The sequence below is a fragment of the Syngnathus typhle genome, linkage group LG9 (assembly GCF_033458585.1).
Source record: "Syngnathus typhle isolate RoL2023-S1 ecotype Sweden linkage group LG9, RoL_Styp_1.0, whole genome shotgun sequence".
NCBI lineage: Eukaryota > Metazoa > Chordata > Actinopteri > Syngnathiformes > Syngnathidae > Syngnathus > Syngnathus typhle.
Window position 1 is genome coordinate 15,255,001 of NC_083746.1, and position 10,000 is coordinate 15,265,000.

The 10,000-nt window shown below is 58.0% G+C and overlaps 1 protein-coding gene across 1 annotated transcript in view; it reads left to right on the plus strand.

Moving 5' to 3' along the window:
• Positions 1-10,000, plus strand: part of LOC133160169 (uncharacterized) — a 143,350-nt gene that overhangs the window by 74,425 nt on the left and 58,925 nt on the right. The gene's annotated exons all lie outside the window — the stretch shown is intronic.

Sequence of the window (10,000 nt, forward strand, 5' to 3'; positions counted from 1 at the left end):
AGGCGACCGCCACAAGGCGACCGCCACCGGCCCCAAGCGCCAGCCCCGACCGCCACCCCCCGACCGCCACAAGGCGACCGCCACAAGGCGACCGCCACCGGCCCCAAGCGCCAGCCCCGACCGCCACCCCCCGACCGCCACAAGGCGACCGCCACCGGCCCCAAGCGCCAGCCCCGACCGCCACCCCCCGACCGCCACAAGGCGACCGCCACAAGGCGACCGCCACAAGGCGACCGCCACCGGCCCCAAGCGCCAGCCCCGACCGCCATCCCCCGACCGCCACAAGGCGACCGCCACCGGCCCCAAGCGCGGACCGGCCGGCGGCGCTTCCTTGAATGCTTAACCGCCTTTCGAGCTGCCATGCCGGGCTTGAGTTAGTGGTTTGCGCCCGGTACTCTACGTTAAAAGTCAGGCGGAACGGCCCCAAAGCTCCAGACGGAAGTCCAAAAAAAGCTCCATGGTTGGTTAAAAATGCTTACCCGCCTCCCTGGAAGCCCAATCGGGCGTAAAAAGTTAGGCGGAACGGCCCTGGAGCTCGGTGTGGAAGTCCCAAAAAAGCTCCATAACGTGTTAAAAATGCTTAGCCGCCTCCCTGGAAGCCCAATCGGGCGTAGAATGTTATGCGGAACGGCCCTGGAGGTCGGTGTGGAAGTCCCAAAAAAGCTCCATAACGTGTTAAAAATGCTTAGCCGCCTCCCTGGAAGCGTAATCGGGCATAAAAAGTTAGGCGGAACGGCCCCAAAGCTCCACACGGAAGTCCCAAAAAAGCTCCATGATTGGTCAAAAATGCTTAGCCGCCTCCCTGGAAGCCCAATCGGGCATAAAAAGTTAGGCGGAACGGCCCCAAAGCTCCACACGGAAGTCCCAAAAAAGCTCCATGATTGGTCAAAAATGCTTAGCCGCCTCCCTGGAAGCCCAATCGGGCATAAAAAGTTAGGCGGAACGGCCCCAAAGCTCCACACGGAAGTCCCAAAAAAGCTCCATGATTGGTCAAAAATGCTTAGCCGCCTCCCTGGAAGCCCAATCGGGCATAAAAAGTTAGGCGGAACGGCCCCAAAGCTCCACACGGAAGTCCCAAAAAAGCTCCATGATTGGTCAAAAATGCTTAGCCGCCTCCCTGGAAGCCCAATCGGGCATAAAAAGTTAGGCGGAACGGCCCCAAAGCTCCACACGGAAGTCCCAAAAAAGCTCCATGATTGGTCAAAAATGCTTAGCCGCCTCCCTGGAAGCCCAATCGGGCATAAAAAGTTAGGCGGAACGGCCCCAAAGCTCCACACGGAAGTCCCAAAAAAGCTCCATGATTGGTCGAAAATGCTTAGCCGCCTCCCTGGAAGCCCAATCGGGCATAAAAAGTTAGGCGGAACGGCCCCAAAGCTCCACACGGAAGTCCCAAAAAAGCTCCATGATTGGTCGAAATTGCTTAGCCGCCTCCCTGGAAGCGTAATCGGGCGTAAAAAGTTAGGCGGAACGGCCCCAAAGCTCCACACGGAAGTCCGAAAAAAGCTCAAAAATTTTCTAAGTGCCAACGGCCCATTCGCCATAATGTGTCCGCTCCGCGCTGGTTCCCCGGTCGGCCGCAAATAGCGCAAAATCAGCCTCACGGAAGTCCGAAAAAAGCTCAAAAACTTTCTAAGTGCCAACGGCCCATTCGCCATAATGTGTCCGCTCCGCGCTGGTTCCCCGGTCGGCCGCAAATAGCGCAAAATCAGCCTCACGGAAGTCCGAAAAAAGCTCAAAAATTTTCTAAGTGCCAATGGCCCATTCGCCATAATGTGTCCGCTCCGCGCTGGTTCCCCGGTCGGCCACAAATAGCGCAAAATCAGCCTCACGGAAGTCCGAAAAAAGCTCAAAAATTTTCTAAGTGCCAACGGCCCATTCGCCGTAATGTGTCCGCTCCGCGCTGGTTCCCCGGTCGGCCGCAAATAGCGCAAAATCAGCCTCACGGAAGTCCGAAAAAAGCTCAAAAATTTTCTAAGTGCCAACGGCTCATTCGCCGTAATGTGTCCGCTCCGCGCTGGTTCCCCGGTCGGCCGCGAATAGCGCAAAATCAGCCTAAGTGCAGTACCAACCTTGGCGTGTTGGTGCGCCAGAGTACGATGAGTTGGTCCCCCTAGTCACTGTACTCATTACCTTTACCCCCTAATCGCAAAATATAGTCAGAACGTATATGCAGAAGACTATTTTTTTCTTTTTTTAAATTTTTCTAAGTGCCAGCGGATGCTGGCACACGAACTGTCCGAGCTACGACGGTTCTCCGGTCGGACGGCGAGGGTGAAAAAGCGGTCCTAAAATCACCGAGGGCTGCCGCACAAGTTGTCCGAGTGGCGACGGTTCCCCGGTCGGCCACGAATGTCGAAAATTCGGCCTCTCAGCCACGGAGGTCGGTGATAATTTCAGAATATTTTCTAAGTGCGAGCGTGGGCTGCCGCACAAGCTGTCCGAGTGGCGACGGTTCCCCGGTCGGCCGCGAATGGTGAAAATTCGGCCTCTCCACCACGGAGGTCGGTGAGAATTTCAGAATATTTTCTAAGTGCCAGCGTGGGCTGCCGCACAAGCTGTCCGAGTGGCGACGGTTCCCCGGTCGGCCACGAATGGTGAAAATTCGGCCTCTCCACCACGGAGGTCGGTGAGAATTTCAGAATATTTTCTAAGTGCCAGCGTGGGCTGCCGCACAAGCTGTCCGAATTGCGACGGTTCTCCTTTCGGACCCGAATCGCAAAAATTCGGCCTCTCCACCACGGAAGTCGGTGAGAATTTCAGAATATTTTCTAAGTGCCAGCGTGGGCTGCCGCACAAGCTGTCCGAATTGCGACGGTTCTCCTTTCGGACCCGAATCGCAAAAATTCGGCCTCTCCACCACGGAAGTCGGTGAGAATTTCAGAATATTTTCTAAGTGCCAGCGTGGGCTGCCGCACAAGCTGTCCGAGTGGTGACGGTTCCCCGGTCGGCCACGAATGGTGAAAAATCAGCCTCTCCTTCTGGAGCTCGCGCCAACTTTGGCGAATATTTTCTAAGTGCCAACGGCTCTTGCGCCGTAATGTGTCCGCTTTGTCTGGTTCCCTCGGTCGGCCACGAACGGCGAAAAATCAGCCTCACCTTCTGGAGCTCGCGCCAACTTTGGCGAATATTTTCTAAGTGCCAACGGCTCTTGCGCCGTAATGTGTCCGCTTTGCCTGGTTCCCTCGGTCGGCCACGAACGGCGAAAAATCAGCCTCTCCTTCTGGAGCTCGCGCCAACTTTGGCGAATATTTTCTAAGTGCCAACGGCTCTTGCGCCGTAATGTGTCCGCTTTGCCTGGTTCCCTCGGTCGGCCACGAACGGCGAAAAATCAGCCTCTCCTTCTGGAGCTCGCGCCAACTTTGGCGAATATTTTCTAAGTGCCAACGGCTCTTGCGCCGTAATGTGTCCGCTTTGTCTGGTTCCCTCGGTCGGCCACGAACGGCGAAAAATCAGCCTCTCCTTCTGGAGCTCGCGCCAACTTTGGCGAATATTTTCTAAGTGCCAACGGCTCTTGCGCCGTAATGTGTCCGCTTTGCCTGGTTCCCTCGGTCGGCCACGAATGGCGAAAAATCAGCCTCTCCTTCTGGAGCTCGTGCCAACTTTGGCGAATATTTTCTAAGTGCCAACGGCTCTTGCGCCGTAATGTGTCCGCTTTGCCTGGTTCCCTCGGTCGGCCACGAACGGCGAAAAATCAGCCTCTCCTTCTGGAGCTCGCGCCAACTTTGGCGAATATTTTCTAAGTGCCAACGGCTCTTGCGCCGTAATGTGTCCGCTTTGTCTGGTTCCCTCGGTCGGCCGCGAATAGCGAAAAATCAGCCTCTCCTTCTGGAGCTCGCACCAACTTTGGCGAATATTTTATAAGTGCCAACGGCTCTTGCGCCGTAATGTGTCCGCTTTGTCTGGTTCCCTCGGTCGGCCACGAATAGCGAAAAATCAGCCTCTCCTTCTGGAGCTCGCCTAAGTGCCAACGGCTCTTGCGCCGTAATGTGTCCGCTTTGTCTGGTTCCCTCGGTCGGCCGCGAATAGCGAAAAATCAGCCTCTCCTTCTGGAGCTCGTGCCAACTTTGGCGAATATTTTCTAAGTGCCAACGGCTCTTGCGCCGTAATGTGTCCGCTTTGTCTGGTTCCCTCGGTCGGCCACAAATGGCGAAAAATCAGCCTCTCCTTCTGGAGCTCGCGCAAGTGCCAACGGCTCTTGCGCCGTAAAGTGTCCGCTTTGTCTGGTTCCCTCGGTCGGCCACAAATAGCGAATAATCAGCCTCTCCTTCTGGAGCTCGCCTAAGTGCCAACGGCTCTTGCGCCGTAATGTGTCCGCTTTGCCTGGTTCCCTCGGTCGGCCACGAACGGCGAAAAATCAGCCTCTCCTTCTGGAGCTCGCGCCAACTTTGGCGAATATTTTCTAAGTGCCAACGGCTCTTGCGCCGAAATGTGTCCGCTTTGTCTGGTTCCCTCGGTCGGCCACGAATGGCGAAAAATCAGCCTCTCCTTCTGGAGCTCGCGCAAGTGCCAACGGCTCTTGCGCCGTAAAGTGTCCGCTTTGTCTGGTTCCCTCGGTCGGCCACAAATGGCGAAAAATCAGCCTCTCCTTCTGGAGCTCGCGCAAGTGCCAACGGCTCTTGCGCCGTAAAGTGTCCGCTTTGTCTGGTTCCCTCGGTCGGCCACAAATAGCGAATAATCAGCCTCTCCTTCTGGAGCTCGCCTAAGTGCCAACGGCTCTTGCGCCGTCATGTGTCCGCTTTGTCTGGTTCCCTCGGTCGGCCACAAATAGCGAAAAATCAGCCTCTCCTTCTGGAGCTCGTGCCAACTTTGGCGAATATTTTCTAAGTGCCAACGGCTCTTGCGCCGTAATGTGTCCGCTTTGTCTGGTTCCCTCGGTCGGCCGCGAATAGCGAAAAATCAGCCTCTCCTTCTGGAGCTCGCGCAAGTGCCAACGGCTCTTGCGCCGTAATGTGTCCGCTTTGTCTGGTTCCCTCGGTCGGCCACGAATAGCGAAAAATCAGCCTCTCCTTCTGGAGCTCGATTAAGTGCCAACAGCTCTTGCGCCGTAATGTGTCCGCTTTGCCTGGTTCCCTCGGTCGGCCGCGAACGGCGAAAAATCAGCCTCTCCTTCTGGAGCTCGCGCAAGTGCCAACGGCTCTTGCGCCGTAATGTGTCCGCTTTGTCTGGTTCCCTCGGTCGGCCACGAATAGCGAAAAATCAGCCTCTCCTTCTGGAGCTCGATTAAGTGCCAACGGCTCTTGCGCCGTAATGTGTCCGCTTTGCCTGGTTCCCTCGGTCGGCCACGAACGGCGAAAAATCAGCCTCTCCTTCTGGAGCTCGCGCCAACTTTGGCGAATATTTTCTAAGTGCCAACGGCTCTTGCGCCGTAATGTGTCCGCTTTGTCTGGTTCCCTCGGTCGGCCACGAACGGCGAAAAATCAGCCTCTCCTTCTGGAGCTCGCCTAAGTGCCAACGGCTCTTGCGCCGTAATGTGTCCGCTTTGCCTGGTTCCCTCGGTCGGCCACGAACGGCGAAAAATCAGCCTCTCCTTCTGGAGCTCGCGCCAACTTTGGCGAATATTTTCTAAGCGCCAACGGCTCTTGCGCCGTAATGTGTCCGCTTTGCCTGGTTCCCTCGGTCGGCCACGAACGGCGAAAAATCAGCCTCTCCTTCTGGAGCTCGCGCCAACTTTGGCGAATATTTTCTAAGTGCCAACGGCTCTTGCGCCGTAATGTGTCCGCTTTGCCTGGTTCCCTCGGTCGGCCACGAACGGCGAAAAATCAGCCTCTCCTTCTGGAGCTCGCCTAAGTGCCAACGGCTCTTGCGCCGTAATGTGTCCGCTTTGCCTGGTTCCCTCGGTCGGCCACGAACGGCGAAAAATCAGCCTCTCCTTCTGGAGCTCGCGCCAACTTTGGCGAATATTTTCTAAGTGCCAACGGCTCTTGCGCCGTAATGTGTCCGCTTTGCCTGGTTCCCTCGGTCGGCCACGAACGGCGAAAAATCAGCCTCTCCTTCTGGAGCTCGCGCCAACTTTGGCGAATATTTTCTAAGTGCCAACGGCTCTTGCGCCGTAATGTGTCCGCTTTGCCTGGTTCCCTCGGTCGGCCACGAACGGCGAAAAATCAGCCTCTCCTTCTGGAGCTCGCCTAAGTGCCAACGGCTCTTGCGCCGTAATGTGTCCGCTTTGCCTGGTTCCCTCGGTCGGCCACGAACGGCGAAAAATCAGCCTCTCCTTCTGGAGCTCGCGCCAACTTTGGCGAATATTTTCTAAGTGCCAACGGCTCTTGCGCCGTAATGTGTCCGCTTTGTCTGGTTCCCTCGGTCGGCCACGAACGGCGAAAAATCAGCCTCTCCTTCTGGAGCTCGCGCCAACTTTGGCGAATATTTTCTAAGTGCCAACGGCTCTTGCGCCGTAATGTGTCCGCTTTGCCTGGTTCCCTCGGTCGGCCACGAATGGCGAAAAATCAGCCTCTCCTTCTGGAGCTCGTGCCAACTTTGGCGAATATTTTCTAAGTGCCAACGGCTCTTGCGCCGTAATGTGTCCGCTTTGTCTGGTTCCCTCGGTCGGCCACGAATGGCGAAAAATCAGCCTCTCCTTCTGGAGCTCGCCTAAGTGCCAACGGCTCTTGCGCCGTAATGTGTCCGCTTTGTCTGGTTCCCTCGGTCGGCCACGAATAGCGAAAAATCAGCCTCTCCTTCTGGAGCTCGCGCAAGTGCCAACGGCTCTTGCGCCGTAATGTGTCCGCTTTGTCTGGTTCCCTCGGTCGGCCACGAATAGCGAAAAATCAGCCTCTCCTTCTGGAGCTCGATTAAGTGCCAACAGCTCTTGCGCCGTAATGTGTCCGCTTTGCCTGGTTCCCTCGGTCGGCCACGAACGGCGAAAAATCAGCCTCTCCTTCTGGAGCTCGCGCAAGTGCCAACGGCTCTTGCGCCGTAATGTGTCCGCTTTGTCTGGTTCCCTCGGTCGGCCACGAATAGCGAAAAATCAGCCTCTCCTTCTGGAGCTCGATTAAGTGCCAACGGCTCTTGCGCCGTAATGTGTCCGCTTTGCCTGGTTCCCTCGGTCGGCCACGAACGGCGAAAAATCAGCCTCTCCTTCTGGAGCTCGCGCCAACTTTGGCGAATATTTTCTAAGTGCCAACGGCTCTTGCGCCGTAATGTGTCCGCTTTGTCTGGTTCCCTCGGTCGGCCACGAACGGCGAAAAATCAGCCTCTCCTTCTGGAGCTCGTGCCAACTTTGGCGAATATTTTCTAAGTGCCAACGGCTCTTGCGCCGTAATGTGTCCGCTTTGTCTGGTTCCCTCGGTCGGCCACAAATGGCGAAAAATCAGCCTCTCCTTCTGGAGCTCGCCTAAGTGCCAACGGCTCTTGCGCCGTAAAGTGTCCGCTTTGTCTGGTTCCAGGTTCATCTTGTTTTTTCTTTTTCAATTACTTCTCTGGTTCTTCTATATCAAACAAATTTGTTTTAGGTTCATTTACCTGACATGTTTCGGCGGAATCTTCCGCCTTCATCAGAGTGATGTCAGGTAAATGAACCTAAAACAAATTTGTTTGATATAGAAGAACCAGAGAAGTATTTGTCTGGTTCCCTCGGTCGGCCGCAAATAGCGAAAAATCAGCCTCTCGCCCTTCAGGTACCAGGCGTTGGGGTACCAGGGGTAAGTGCAGTACCAGCTTTGGTCTGTTGGTGCGCCAGAGTACGATGAGTTGGTCCCCCTAGTCACTGTACTCATTACCTTTACCCCCAAATCGCAAAATATAGTCAGAACGAGTGTGGGGAACACAAGTTTTGGCCCCGAGAACCAGGCGGCTGGTGTCTCTAGCGATGTGTTCCCCCCCAAAAAGTGTTCACATGCTCGGACAGCGAACCTAGGAGCTACCGCAAAGCACTCTGGAAGTGCAAGAGCGAAAAATTTTCTAAGTACAAAAACTCTCGAAAATTTTCAAAGTGTCACAGTGCTCGAAAAATTTCAAAGTGCTACATGCCTTCCATCCAAGGAAGGAATAGTGGAGGACCGGCCGCCTCCTTAAACACAAGCCGGCGGAACGACGGGGAGGACCGGCCGCCTCCTTAAACACAGGTCGGTGGAACGTTTGGCAGAATTCTTCTCGTGGAGGACCGGCCGCCTCCTTAAACACAGGCCGGTGGGAACGGTTGGCAGAATTGCGTGACGGCCGCCTGCTCCCGGCGTCCGCACGTGAACGAACACCCCCTCCCGGGGACGGCCGTCTGCTCCCGACCGCCGTCCTTCACCCCCTCACCTTCCGGACCCCCGTCTGCTCCCGGCGGGCCTCCGAGTACCCCCACCTTCTCCCGAACTGACCGACAGGCAATGAGACCCGCCTTGGTAGGGCCCCCACCGGCCCCGGCTCGCGCCGGCGTTGGGTGGACGGTTCCTCCCCACTTGCGGGTCGCTCTCCGCGGAGGACCGGTCGCCTCACTAAACATAGGCCGGGCGAGAATCTGCGAATGTTATACATCCAAGGAGGGAGGACCGGCCGCCTCCTTAAACCACCGGCCGGGCGAAAATCTGCGAATGTTATACATCCAAGGAGGGAGGACCGGTCGCCTCACTAAACATAGGCCGGGCGGAAATCTGCGAATGTTATCCATCCAAGGAGGGGGAGGACCGGCCGCCTCACTAAACATAGGCCGGGCGAAAATCTGCGAATGTTATACATCCAAGAAAGGAAGGAAGGAGGGAACCGGCCGCCTCCTTAAACACAGGCCGGGCGAAAATCTGCGAATCTTATCCATCCAAGGACGGAGGACCGGCCGCCTCCTTAAACACAGGCCGGTGGGAACGGTTGGCAGAATTGCGTGACGGCCGCCTGCTCCCGGCGTCCGCACGTGAACGAACACCCCCTCCCGGGGACGGCCGTCTGCTCCCGGCCGCCGTCCTTCACCCCCCTCAGCTTCCGGACCCCCGTCTGCTCCCGGCGGGCCTCCGAGTACCCTCCCCTTCTCCCGAACTGACCGACTGGCACTCATGACCCGCCTTGGTAGGGCCCCCACCGGCCCCGGCTCGCGCCGGCGTTGGGTGGACGGTTCCTCCCCACTTGCGGGTCGCACTCTAGCGCCTCGGCCGCCGCGAGAGCGTGCGCTACGCGCCGCCCCCGCAGGCCTTGGCGCGACCGTACGGCAGCGAGACCGAGACGCCCCGAATCACCCACCTAGAGGAAATCAACGGAGGCCGAGCGCGCGATCCGATTGCGGCACGCCGCGTGGGCGTCCGCCGGCCGCGCCGGTCTACCGCGAATGCTGTTTCTCAAACCCTTGCCTAACCAGACGGCACCGCGGGATGTGTTGTCGCAACTCTGCTCGACTATCCGAATAGCCTTTCCCGACTACCGCGTTGCGGGAGGCGTCTTTCGTGCCGCCGGTGGCGTATGACCTTCCGCGAGAGGCGTGCGGGCTCGGGGGGGCCGCAACGACCGAGTCTGACTCGGACGGGGCGCAGCTTCCCTCCCGGTCGCAGCAATAAGCGCCGAACGCAGCGTTGGTCACCAGCCACCCCGGCGGGTTCGTCGGGAGCGCCGGTACCCTTCCGTAGCTAGTTGCCAGCTGGCCACAGCGGGCCGCACCGACCGAGTCTGACTCGGACGGGGCGCAGCTTCCCGTCTGGGTGACAGCGGCGCTGAGAACGGCGGGGCGGCCGGAACCCCTTCAACCCCCCGGCTCCCACCAGTGTCGATCAAACTCCGCATCCTGGCCGTAGCGCGAGACCGGCGGGCCGCAACGACCGAGTCTGACTCGGACGGGGCGCAGCTTCCCGCTCTGGCCTCGGCGCGCGTGCCTCGCGCGGGCAAGTCGCCGGCACAGCGCCGCGCCCCCGACCCCCGCTTTACGGAAACGAAGCGAGCCTCAGCGGGCCGCAACGACCGAGTCTGACTCGGACGGGGCGCAGCTTCCCGCCTGGGTCATCGCACGTTCCCCCAGCTCGGGCCTGGAAGGCCGACGCCTTTCCCCCGGACCACCGCCGTGCCCGCACGGTTCATCCTCGGCCCCCGCTGGCCAAGC